This window comes from Geotrypetes seraphini, chromosome 6 (assembly GCF_902459505.1).
Source record: "Geotrypetes seraphini chromosome 6, aGeoSer1.1, whole genome shotgun sequence".
NCBI lineage: Eukaryota > Metazoa > Chordata > Amphibia > Gymnophiona > Dermophiidae > Geotrypetes > Geotrypetes seraphini.
In genome coordinates this window covers 203166002-203179404 of record NC_047089.1, presented here as the reverse complement: position 1 = coordinate 203179404, position 13403 = coordinate 203166002, and the positions used below count along the sequence as shown (strand labels likewise).

The window sequence follows — 13403 nt, the reverse complement described above, 5'->3', positions numbered from 1 at the left end:
GAAAATTTGTCCCCATGTCATCCTCTAGGCCTCCCATTCCTCATCATCAGTGTTGCCTGATGAAGAGTAAATGCTAGACTGAGTGTGAAGTCAGGAGTATTTTAATAGCATAGATATTTACCTCAGTATCTTTAGTGGTGAAAACTGACCTGGATCCCTAAGGAAGGCTTGTTTAAGCCAAAACATGGACAGGGTCAGCAACCTTACACAGTGGATGTATCTATCTTGATATTTGTCATTGCTCTCAAAAACACTTCAAGAACATTGCATTCCATAGTCTTCTTTTTTTCCTTGGTGAGGAAAGAGTAACAATTTCAAAGACAAATCGTGCTTTGCATTCACTTCAAATGCTACTCATCATGCCGCTTGCCCGAGTACAATGCCTTGAATTTGCCTTCCTGTTGAGGTTGTCATTGGAGCTTCAAGAACCATATGTTCCTCTGAAACTCATACAGTATCTTTTTAATGGGCCAATGAAAGGATCAAACAAAGCCTTGTGGATGTTAATTTTGAATTATAAGATTGTTTTGACTATATTAACTTGTAAAGCAAAGCACAATGATATCTAATAAGTTATCCAGTTAGGTTTTAGGCCATGGGCTACTATGTCACTACATTTTATTAAAATTGGAGATGCTATGAACTTTTATTGAACTTTCAATGAATCACCAACAGCTAAATGTCCATTTTGATGGGCCATTTACAAGAGTATGTGAAAGCGGTGGATGTCATAACCTGAGTTATCATGGCAAGCCCAACAAGCTTAGCTGCCCCATACAATTTCACACTTGTAGCTTATTTGCATATCATATTACACAATAGGATGCCAAAGAAGCCCTTTTTTATCACTACATGTACTGTATATGCTTATGAATAATGTATGTATTTAAGATCTAAATTTTGTGCAAAGCAAGGCCGGGTCAAATATGAAACAGAATGACTTTTATAGCAAAAAAGATGCTCTTTCAAATGATATACAAAAATAAAAAATTTGGACAATATGCAGTTGAGATATTTGTGCCCCCAAAATGGGCAACATTTGTATAAAACACTAATATTATTTCTTTGTGTAATTATATCTTTGCGTCCAATTGGCTGCTAAGTTTCATAATGCAAATCCTATGTGCATGTCATGTGCTATGACTTCTGGAACGGTTAAGACGAATCAAAATACATGTCAGGAGTAATAAGGAGTCAAAGTAAGCATTAAATTTATTTTATAACATTTTTTGCCTTCTTTGCTGGCTCATAAAAGGGGAGGTAAATTAATGTTACATTCCAAACTTTGTTATCCCTTCTGCTAAAGCAAAGAGAAACTGGTGAAATGTATACTGTATATAATAATAATGTGTATACAATGAAATACTAAAGAGGTGTACAAGCATGTGTATATTCCTAGGTAGTGGATATTGGGTCCCAAGCAATTAACCAGCTAAACAGAGCAAAACAAACAAACAAAAAAAAAGAGTGAGGAAGGAAAAAGCCTCAGAACCCCACCTACACCTTCCTGAGACTCGATAGTAGTTCATTCATGGGAAAGGGAACCTCATAGTCATTTTAAAAAACCTCCTCAGTCAAGCTAGTACTAAAGCCTTGTGCAATGAAAACAACCCAAGTCCACTCATCTTTGTAGGAAAAAAACTGTACTTATCTTAACAGATAAACCACACTAACGGTGGCCAGAATTTCGCTATCTTAGCTGCTTCAGGGTATAGATATGTTGATCGATTTCTCAAAAGAAGTATGCCTCTCTGAGTGTGATTCATTGATTCTACATTCTTGAGTTTGGAATACATGCCATACTTTGCTCATAAAGTTAGGGCCAGGGGTTATATCAATCTTCAAAATTTCAATTCTCTTGGAGGCTTTGTTGGGCTGTAGTGGCTGGACAAAGTTGCCATTTTGTTTTATGCAGAGCATAGTTCTCTGAGAGTAACCTACATTTGAAAGCCTCAAATCAATAGAGATCCAGCTGAAAAATTTAACGTGGTTTCATTTGAGGCTATAAGGAATATCCACACAAATTTTTATTCAATTTGGAAGAGGATGAGCGAGGATGATTTTCAATATTGGATCACTTGACATGGAATGACCCAGTCTTTTGGCTCATATTCTTTATTTCTGCTTATATTTAACTTCTAATGGCTCTGGATTCAAATTACCCACATGATATGCAGTAAATTACCAGTAACATCAAACCAGTGGCCAAGTAGCTAGACATTGATAACCTTACACTCAGGGCTCCTTTTACTAAGGTGCGTTAGCGTTTTTACCGCGCGCACCATTGCCGTGCGTGCTAACCCTGCACTACATGCCAAGAACTAATGCCAGCTCAATGCTGGTGTTAGCGTCCAGCGCATGGGGCAATGCAGCGCTAAGCGCCCCCTAAAAACGCTAAAAACGCTAGCGCAGCTTAGTAAAAGGAGCCCTTAATATTTCTAAAACTGAAGCAATGCTCTTCCCTAGATGCACACTAGACATAAACTTCCATCACCTCATTTTGCAAGGCAAGGTCAGACCAGGAGGAAGGACTCTAGAATTTTTCCCCTTGTAAAAATAAGGGAAGATTTGAACACCCTGCTATTTCCAAATAGAAAAGATATGTTATACGGTTAATAAATGTATTAAGCACTGAGAACTAAGCACATATTTATTTGATTAATAACATTCTGTTTAACCATAAGCCCTTGCTTTGTAATATTCTCCAGAGAAGCAGGAGATGTTCAGTCAGCATGAAGTACGTTTCACAATAATTTAAGCAAAGCCTTTCATTCCATCTTTATTAATCTTAGTATGCCAGAATTCCCCTCCGTCTAAAGGTTTTACTTTCTAATTACAATCCACTCCTTGAATCAATTTCATAAGTACGTAGGATTATTCAGGATATTTTGCACGGTATTACCAGGACCCAACAGAATCACCTCTTGGGTTCTTCAGATCTTTATTGCACTGAGTTTCTATAATGCTCGCTGCTTTTTAACCAACATGCAAAAAGATAATAGAAATGGGGGTTGGCAAGTCCTAAACAATGCAATTCAGCTCATTAACTAGACAAACAAATTATGCTAAAGAAGGCAGGAAGAGAACCAAGGCATAAGTGAGATTTGAAGGGGAAGTGGGAGGGGAACACGGCACTTGCTCCAAATGAAATGCATAGGGATGGGTGATTGAGAATCAGAGAGCACATAAGACTAAGCAGCTAAGCAGCAAAACATTTTTTTCAGAGAATATAATGTTGTGGGTACTGCAATCCCCAAATTTCCCATTAAGCACAGGGAGGTTATGTTTAGAAATGGCTGCACCTCAGGTTTACAGTACAATTAGGGCTCCTTTTACTAAGCTGCATTAGGGCATTAACACGCGGAATGGCGTGCGCTGAATTGCCATGCATGCTAGACCTTAACGCCAGCATTGAGTTCTAGCCACGTAGCGTGCGGTATAGCATGCAGTAATACCCTGCGTGCGCTAAAAACGCTAGCGCACCTTAGTAAAAGGAGCCCTTAATAAAATATAGTAAAACACATAGGGACACCCTTGGAGAGCTCACGCGTTTTACCATAAGTGTACTAGTTAGAGTGGAATATGGTCCTGGGTCCCCTTTTTTACAGTCATAAATAAGAACATAAGAAGCGCCATCTCTGGATCAGACCTTTGGTCCATTTAGTCCGGCGATACGCACACGCGGAGGCCCTGCCAGGTGTACACCTGGCATAATTTTTAGTCACCCATATCCTTTTATGCCTCTCGTAAGGAGATGTGCATCTAATTTGCTTCTGAATCCTAGGACGGTCGATTCTGCAATAACCTCCTCTGGGAGAGCATTCCAGGTGTCAACCACTCTCTGAGTGAAGCAGAACTTCCTGATATTAGTCCTGAACTTGTCCCCCTTTAGCTTCATTCTGTGTCCGCTTGTCCGTATCAAATTGGACAATGTAAATAGTTTTTTCTGCTCTATTTTGTCGATTCCTTTCAGTATTTTGAAGGTCTCGATCATATCCCCTGGCAGTCTCCTTTTCTCAAGGGAGAACAATCCCAGTCTCTTAAGTCGATCCTCGTATTCCTGTTTCTCCATACCTTTTACTAGTTTTGTTGTTCATCTCTGCACCCTCTCCAGCAGTTTTATATCCTTCTTTAGGTTGGGAGACCAATGTTGGACGCAGTATTCCAAGTGGGGTCTGACCATTGCTCTATTCCAGGGACTTTCTTGTTACTCTAATCTGCAGGTTGGTATGTACTGTTTATTTCATATCTTTAAGGGGATAACATCCTGGGAGGGGGTCAGTGACCACTGGGGGGAGTAATGAGGGGTCATCAGGTCCATTAGTCATCAGGTCAATTTGGACACCTTTTTGGCATTTATTTCTTATTGAAGCAGGTCTATTTTTATTTGTTTGCCCTGGATGTTTTTACAATGTTTCATTATTGCAGAAAAATATCTTAATCATAAGCCCATCTACATTCGAGTTTAGATGTTTTGCGGAACACACACAAAAATACAGTACCAAATATACCTATTTTCAAAACAACAAAACATCTATCCTGCGGTTTTTTAATGGATGTGTTTCTGCTCAGTGTGTCTATCCTTTTCAACCATTTTGTAAAAAAAAAAAAAGTCCCCAAAAAAGATGCACAAAACAATTTATTGGGATATAGGAGGGCTCAGCATTTTTAGTAGATTGGCCATACAGACATCTCAGCAAAGCAGCAGGACACCTTAGGGGGCATTGCAGTAAACTTCACACAAAAAGGTCCAGGTACACATGCTAATGGTGTCTTATAGACTGTTATCTCCAACTGGATTCTAAGAGGTTTACAAAAAATTCCAAAAAGCTTACAAAGTGTACATTAAGAACAAAGAGTGAATAAGGATTAAAAAAACAACAACTAGAAATTAAAGGCAGCATTATAAGGCATCATGGCCCATATTCTCTAAATGGCGCCTTGAGTTACGCAACAGTAGGTGCCCTTCCAGTGCCTAACTTAAATGGCAAAAGCCATTTAAAAACAATTTTAAAATTGTTTAAAAAACAAAAAAAAACCAGGCGCCTCTGGAGGTGCCTTCAAAACCTACAGCTAGATCTCATTTACAGGGGTGCCTTAAAATACCTAAATTCAAATGAGACATGGCTAACACCCGAAACAACCTTTGGCACCTCCATAGGTGCGATTCACGTCAAACGTAGGCACCAGAAATATAGGCCTTGAAAGAAATCCCTGGCCCTACATTTCCGGCACCTATGTTTGAAGTAGCCGTGATTCTACAAACAGCGCTGCTGTATAATTGACATGCGCTCAGCAGCCATTTTTTTAGGCGCCGGTCGATACCAGAATCATTTGTAGAATTTGTCCCCATGGGTTGAACAAGGCCCATTTCTCAAAGAAGAAGGTTTTCAAGAATTTGTGAAAATAGCAGCAAGTAGGTTCAGATCTAATTTCAGCCAGCAGGTCATTTCAGATTTTAGCTCCCAGATAATCAAATATGCGCTCATAATGTCTTTTATATATGTCAATTTTTAAAGTTGGATACAATACGATCTTGCTCTTATTGAGCCTCATGGAGCCTGTGCTGTGAAGTAGATGACAGTGATCATTTATTGAAGACAGACATTGACCAGCCAGTGCCTTCAAATTAATGCAAGCAAATTTGAATCTGGTCCTGTATTGATCCGGAAGCCAACGCATACTTCTGGCGAAATTCTGCGAGAACAGAATTTGTGCAGAATTCTTCACCCCCCCTTTGGACGGTTCACAGTCTAAAGCGCGCGAGGACGAAGGCGCGCCGACAACCGAGCGCCGGCAACTGAGCGCAGGACTTCATTGCGCTGAAGAAAAACCGTATTTTAAAGGGCTCCAACGGGGGGTGTTGGTGGGGAACCCACCCCACTTTACTTAATAGAGATCGTGCTGGTGTTGTGGGGGGTTTGGGGGGTTGTAACCCCCCTCATTATACTGGAAACTTAACTTTTTCCCTGTTTTTTCCCCCCACTAGCGCGACTTGATAAAAGGAGCCCTAAATTTCTATCTAAAGCCACTTGTTATCGCCACTAGGTACGCGCTGAAACTGCTAGCGCAGCTTTGTAAAAGGAGCCCTTAGTTTCTGAAATATTCTCAAGCAAAGGCTTATCCTGAAGAAAAGTTTCCAATTGGAAACACAAACCTATTATTTCCATATGATATTAAACATTTACATGGGAATTTAAGAAAAAAAAAAGTAGCTCCCACAGCCTTTAATTGTGTTTGTTTGGCTACATCTAGAAACACTTTTAATTGCTTTCCACAAAGCAAAGCCTGTTTCTTAAGGAAATATAATTTAAGAATAGCTTGTTTTTCCAATTCTGACCTGAATGTAACTAACAATGTTGCTCTTTTAGCTGTACTGTATAATCCTTGGATGACTCTAAAAATTGAGAAACATTCAAACTAACTGATCTATCCCCCCTTCTTCAGCAATGCATTTGGAGCTCCTGGGGATATAATAGAGATTATCAGGAATAAAAGTAACCACCTGAGTATATTGAAGACTATCTCTCATAAGCTTTCAGGAGCTCCATTGGTGCTAAATAATGGGAGACAGGAAAGTTCAAGAACCGGAGATTCTTTGATCTGGTTATGTTTTCCATTTTCTCAATTTGAAAGTGCAAAAAAAAAAAAGTACTATCTTTAATATTGGATGTTGCTGACAATTGTAATTTAGACACAGAAGTGTCTAATTTATCCACTCTGTTTCCTATTAAAGCTAGTTGAGACTCATGTTCAGTTACTTTTGTAGTAATTTCTGATGAGAACTGACAATGCTTAGAAACAGTAACCTGTAGTGAAGTTTCAGTTTGATTTACCACCATCCAGACATCTTGTCTAGTAATGTCACTGCATGATGTCACTGCATTGCATCCGTGCATGCACAGATGACATCCCGATGTGGTCCCAAGGTGGAAACGTTTCAAAACCCAGACAAAGTACTAAGTTTTGAAAAGCCGTCCAGACGTGTCCTCTAAAAAGAGGACCTGTCTGGGTAAATCCGGAGGTCTGTTAACCCTAAGAAAAAGGAGGATGGATTGATACATCTGGGTTTCACTTCTGTTGCTTTCATTAGAAGTAAAACCTAAATGTCTCTATCTGTACTCTTTATTTCCATTGCTTTCAGTGGAAGTAAAGCCCAAATGTCTCCGTTTTCTGGAGCCATATGGCAGGTCTAACCATGGAGACTGTAAACAGCACAAATTGTTGCACATGTGTAGTGTGTGTGAAAGACACCTACACTGACACCTACACTCTGGCTGCCATAAGTGTGTGCTCCACGTCTTGTGGTAGGTTCATCCTCTCATCATCCATGCGGTCAGGGCTAAGGAACGCAGGTCGTGGTGGAGGGTAAGGTTCCCGCGTTGTGTAATGAAAACTGCACTGATCGGGAGGGAGGAGAGATGCGTGAACTGCTATCCCTTGCCGGAACGGGAAACCATGGTTGCAGGGGCCCGGACAGGGCATCTAAAAACCTGACATCTAAAAACCTGGCTCTTTTCTAACATGTAATTTTTTTCCCTTACTTTTCCACTAGAGAGTTGCGCGGGGACAGAAATCCCACCCGTCCCCACCCGTCCCCGCCAAAGTCCCACCCGTCCCCACCTGTCCCCGTGAGGAATCCCTCCGTCCCCACCCATCCCCGTGAGGAATCCCTCCATCCCCACCCGTCCCCGCGAGGAATCCCCTCCGTCCCCACCCGTCCCCGCGAGGAATCCCCTCTGTCCCCGCCCGTCCATATAAACTTCAGAAATAGTTATTTCATTTAATTATGCTACTGAATTAAAGGCTCTGGTAGAAACCCATTTACAAATAAGCAAAAAGACTTTATTAATTTGAAAATATTAATTGGGAAGAATACATACTTTGCAAATGGGTTTCTACCAGAGCCTCTAATGTTTATAAATTTTTATCAACACAACTAATATACTACTTTATCCTGAAGCAAAATAAAAAAAAAAGAAATATAATTCTTTTCCTACCTTTGTTGCCTGGTTTCTGCTTTCCTCATGTTCTCATTCAATTCCTTCCATCCACTGTCTCTCTTCCTTCTGCATCTTCCATTTGCTCTGTTACTGTGCCTCTCCCTTTCTTCCCCCTTCCAAATTGGTCTGGCACCCATCTTCTTCTCTCCGCTCCCCCATAGTCTGGCATCTGTCTTCTTCCCTGCCAGTGTCTTCTCCCTACTCTCTCTTCCCCATTTCCTTTCAGCGTCCTTCTCCCCCCCATCTTCTCCATGTCCTGTCAGCGTCCTTCTCCCCCCTCTGTCTTCCACATGTGCTTTCAGTGTTCTTCTCCCCCCTCTGCTTCCCCATGTCCTTTCAGCGTCCTTCTCCCTCTCTGTCTTCCCCATGGCCTTTCAGCGTCCTTCTCCACCCACCCCCCGTCTTCCCCATGTCCTTTCAGCGTCCTTCTCCACCCCTTTGTCTTCCCCATGTGCTTTCAGCATCCTTCTCCCCCCTCTGTCTTCCACAAGTGCTTTCAGAGTCCTTCCCCCCCCCCCGCCCTTCCCATGGCCTTTCAGCGTCCTTCTCCACCCCTTTGTCTTCCCCATGTGCTTTCAGCATCCTTCTCCCCCCTCTGTCTTCCACAAGTGCTTTCAGATTCCTTCACACCCCCCCGCCCTTCCCATGGCCTTTCAGCGTCCTTCTCCACCCCTTTGTATTCCCCATGTGCTTTCAGCGTCCTTCTCCCTCCTCTGTCTTCAAGTGCTTTCAGAGTCCTTCCCCCCCTCCTCCCGTCTTCCCCATGGCCTTTCAGCGTTCTTCTCCCCACTCCTTCTCTACCGCCCTGGGTGCAGTACAGCCGGCCAGGTCCCCTTACTTTTGTGGCACTTCCCCGACCGACTGACAACAGCCCCGGTCCGACAAACCTCCCTGCCCTTAACTGCGAATCTAAATTACCTTATTACAGCTGCTGTAAGAAGATAATTTAGATTCGCGGCTACAGGGCAGGGAGGATTGTCGGACCGGGGCTGTTGTCGGTCGGTCGGTCGGGGAAGTGCCACAAAAGTAAGGGGACCTGGCCGGCTGTGCTGCAACCGGGGCGGGGTGTGGCGGGGCGGACCGCCCCCTCCCTTGGTAGCCACTCGAACCGCGAGGCTACTCTCCTCCTTACCTGCACTGCCTGCAGCACAGAGCCAAACGGAAGTCTTCCCGACGTCAGCGCTGACGTCGGAGGGAGGGAGGGCTTTGTTTAAGCCCTCCCTCCCCTCCGACGTCAGCGCTGACGTCGGGAAGACTTCCGTTCGGCTCTGTGCTGCAAGCAGAGAAGGTAGGGAGAAGAGCCGCGCGACTGAGTACATCCAGCTTTGTTTAAGCCCTCCCTCCCCTCCGACGTCAGCGCTGACGTCGGGAAGACTTCCGTTCGGCTCTGTGCTGCAAGCAGAGAAGGTAGGGAGAAGAGCCGCGCGACTGAGTACATCCAGCCCCGCAGGAACCCCGCGACCCTCGGAGGCGTCCCCACGGGATCCCCGTGACCCTAGGGGGCGTCCCCACGGGATCCCCGCGACCCTAGGGGCGTCCCCACGGGATCCCCGTGACCCAAAGGGGGAACCCGCGGGATGCCCGCGGGTCCCGCGGGATTCCCGTCGTCCCCGTTCCCGTGCAGCTCTCTATTTTCCACTCGATTTATAAACTTATGTAAATCTTTTCCTACCCTTTCTCATTTTTAAGTTCTTGTAAACTGTGCCGAGCTCTACTTCCGTGGAGATGATGTGGTATATAAACTTAAGGTTTAGTTTAGTTTTCTAAAAAAAAAAGTTGTAATATCTTTCTTGAAGCTGCTAGAAATTTAAGCAGTCATTGTGTAGGGATGTTGTGAAGCTTCATTTGTGTGTTGTGACTTTAGTTGAGTCAATTTTATTTGCAATATGCTGAAAATTGCTAGTCTCCCATTTTGGGAGTCTAGAAAAATTGAATTTTTACATAATTCAGGTTAGCACAAGCCTGAGACATCATTTAAGAGGTTTAGGAGCAAAAATGGGGTTTAATATATTTATTTTAATTAAAAGTGTGTAATGGAATTTATGAGAGTTTAAATGAAGTTGTAAGCTGAGCTGTGATTGGCTGCTCTGTTCTGAAAAGGAGCCTGACAACAAAAACAGTTGGGGAGAGCAATGGACACAACTGAAGAGAGCAGAAGAGTTGTTGAAGTGCTGCGATGTAAATGTGTGTTTGGTTGGTCTAAGGAAAATATTTGTGTTTGAAGTGTTATAATAAATTCTGAAGTGTTTGAAATCTGTGTGAGAGATTTTTAAGGTCATTTAAAAAAAAATTGCCTGAGGTAGGGAAATTTCAGAGTTTCAAGTTTCAGGTTTTTTAAGATTTATTATTTACGCAATATCATATACTTCAATGAGTATAACAATTAAAAAAAAAATGGGTGGGTAGGGTTGAGCTTTTGGCTCTTTGCTAGTTTCCCCTTATAATATATGGCAAGCCCTCCAAAACTCTCCCAAAACTTACTATACACACCTGTCTACCACCCTAATAGCCCTTATGGCTGCAGGTGATGCCTATGTGGAAGTAGGGTAGGATTTTTGTGGGTTTTGTTGGATTCACACTTTCAACCATAAATGTAGTGGTTAGAGTGTCTTATGTGCCTGAGTCCTTCTCTCTATGGCTCATTAACTCATACACCAGGCTACTTAAGACATTTGTGTGATGTTCTACTAATCTTTTCCATACCAGATGCTGCTGTACTACAGACATATAAGTACTGTTTTATTTATTTATTTATTTTTTTTTTGGGGGGGGGGCAGTGTGAATAATCCAAAACCAACAAAAATCATACTATATTACCATATACAGTAAGTGCAACCTGCAGCCATAAAGTCTATTGAGGTGGGAAACAAGTGGGTATAGCAACTTTGGTGGAGTCTTGAGGGATCATCATAAATAAAAAGGGGGTTATGGTGAGATGCACATCTGGCACCCTTTATGTGAAATTCACAGCAGTGCCCTCTAAGGTGCCCCCACTGTTCTAGTGGGATGTGTATATAGCCCTCCTGTGTCTTAATGGTGCTCATTTGAACATTTCTAACTTGGACATTTTAGTGGTTGAAAATGGCAAATACTCCCCCTCCCCTTTTTAGAAAACCGTAGCATAGTTTTTAAATCCAAATACCTAAATATTTTATACCCTCTTCTTTCCATTATCTCCTTTGCTATTTGATATTGTTCTGGAACCCTTGCTATTGGCTATTCAACAGGCAGAGGAGATTCAGGGTATTTTTTATGCAGGTCGGGAATATAAGGCCTCTGCTTATACAGATGATATCTTGCTTCATTTGAGGCATCCTGAATCTACCATTCCGCATGTTCTGGATCTGATTGACCGATTTGGAAAATTTTCAGGATATAAAATAAACTGGAGTAAATCGGAGGTTCTTCCGCTAAATGTACACTGTCCAAAAGGATTATTCGTAGCATAGTTTTTAGCACTGGCCATGGCAGTAACAGTTTTGATGCTCATAGAATTCCTATGTCTGAGTGTCTGAGCTGTTACTGCCACGGCCAGTGCTAAAAGGGGGGAAGTTAGACCAGTTCCTGCTGAACCGGAATGTACACAGGTAAGGCTAGACTCAGGGCACTGGTCTTTGACCTAAGGGCCGCCGCGTGAACGGACTACTGGGCACGATAGACCACTGGTCTGACCCAGCAGCGGCAGTTCTTATGGTCTTATGTTCTTATACCTCTTTCCACTTTTACTAACAGTTCTTTGCAGAGCTCATTTAGCTTTTTCTGCACTCATTCTGCCTCACAGTTCTTAAATCCCTCCCCCCTTTTACAAAATCGCATTAGAGGTTTTTAGCACCAACCGGTGCGCTGATTGCTCTGTGCTGCTCTGACGCTTATAGAAACTCTATGACTGTCAGAATGGTGCAGAGCATTCAGCTCACCAGCTGGCGCTAAAAATCTCTTGCATGGTTTTATAAAAAGGGGGAGGGGGTTATTTGCTCATTTAACCGCTGCCATTTATTTATTTATTTTCTGTCTACAACCTAGGCAGGTTACAATATAAAACATAAATAAATGTCCACAAAAGCATAGACATCAATAAAATCACAAAAACAAAATAATTAAGTTACAAAAATATACAATGTTTCACTGAAGGGAAAGGAAAAAGAATTGAGGCATGGTAGTGCAGGAGAATCTCTTATATTGCAAACACCTGAGTACCACAGTGCATTTGACAGCACTTATCACCCTTAATCCAGTAATACAGGGCTCCCATCACTTATAACCATTATCCACTCACTCAGCTCCAAGGCACTCAAAACCTCTTATCTACTCATTCTCTCAGATCCTGTGCCATCCATACCCCCTTCCATTCATCACTCAATCACCCCACCACTTATAACCCTACATGAGTCAACTCCCCTGCCATGCAAAATCCCCATCCACTTAGTCACCAATTTATTTTTTCGCACAGTCCACCATACATTCATTACACTTTTCCCTCCGTATTCGTGGTTTCAGCAATCGAGGTTTTGATTATTCACGGTTTTTAGCTTGCTGGCTCCTCCCCCAAATGACATCAGCTTGCATAGAGAAATCGCTAATTCCCAGCACTTTCTTCACCGTGTTTTGCCTCTCCTTCAGGAACAAGCCAGGTCTCCCGCCAGGTTATTCGCGGTTTCACCCTATTCACGATGTTTTTTAATAGAAAACCGCAAATAACATATGAAAAAGTTATTTGCGTTTTTTCTGTATTTGCGGTTCTGTTAATCCCCTATCGCAGCAAATACAGAGGGAGAAGTGTACTCCCATCTATTCTCACTCAGCTCCCACTGCCACTCATAAGTTACTCGTGCACTCACTCATTCATGCCCCCGCTCCTCAAGCATGCACTCTGTCACTAAAGCACACCTTTAAGAGCATGTCCTTTTTTAGCATTTTTATTCTCTCTCTCTTTTTTATGCTTGTCTAATTTTATCTCTTTCCAGTGGCTTCTTTGTCCCTGGACTACATGGTTGTTTTTCTTTCTGGTTTCCTATTGCTCTTGGGTAAGGTGCCTCTTTCACATTGGCTCAGAAATAGTCATTAAATGAACAATCAACTGCAGATTTAATAAAACTCCAAAGTTAATTTAATCAACTCTTCCTTTCATTATTTCATATCCACTGCTACTAACGCTGGAAACTGAGAACATTTTGCCATGGACTGGATTCATTAAAGAAAAAAAGATACTATTTTCATCAGATACAATTACATTTCTGGATTCTTAAGTATCTTTATCATTTTTCCACATTCGTAATTATTTTAATTATCATTTTATACATGTTAATATGGTTTCTTCACACTATAAAAGTGGTCTTATAAGTTTAATGAGAAGAGTCATACATCAGAGGAGAGTGTCCTGAGATGAAAGGAGTTCATACA

At 42.2% G+C, this 13403-nt stretch overlaps 1 protein-coding gene across 3 annotated transcripts in view; it reads left to right on the top strand.

Moving 5' to 3' along the window:
- LRRTM4 (leucine rich repeat transmembrane neuronal 4) overlaps positions 1-13403 on the top strand; it is a 718417-nt gene that overhangs the window by 128604 nt on the left and 576410 nt on the right. The window lies entirely within an intron of this gene.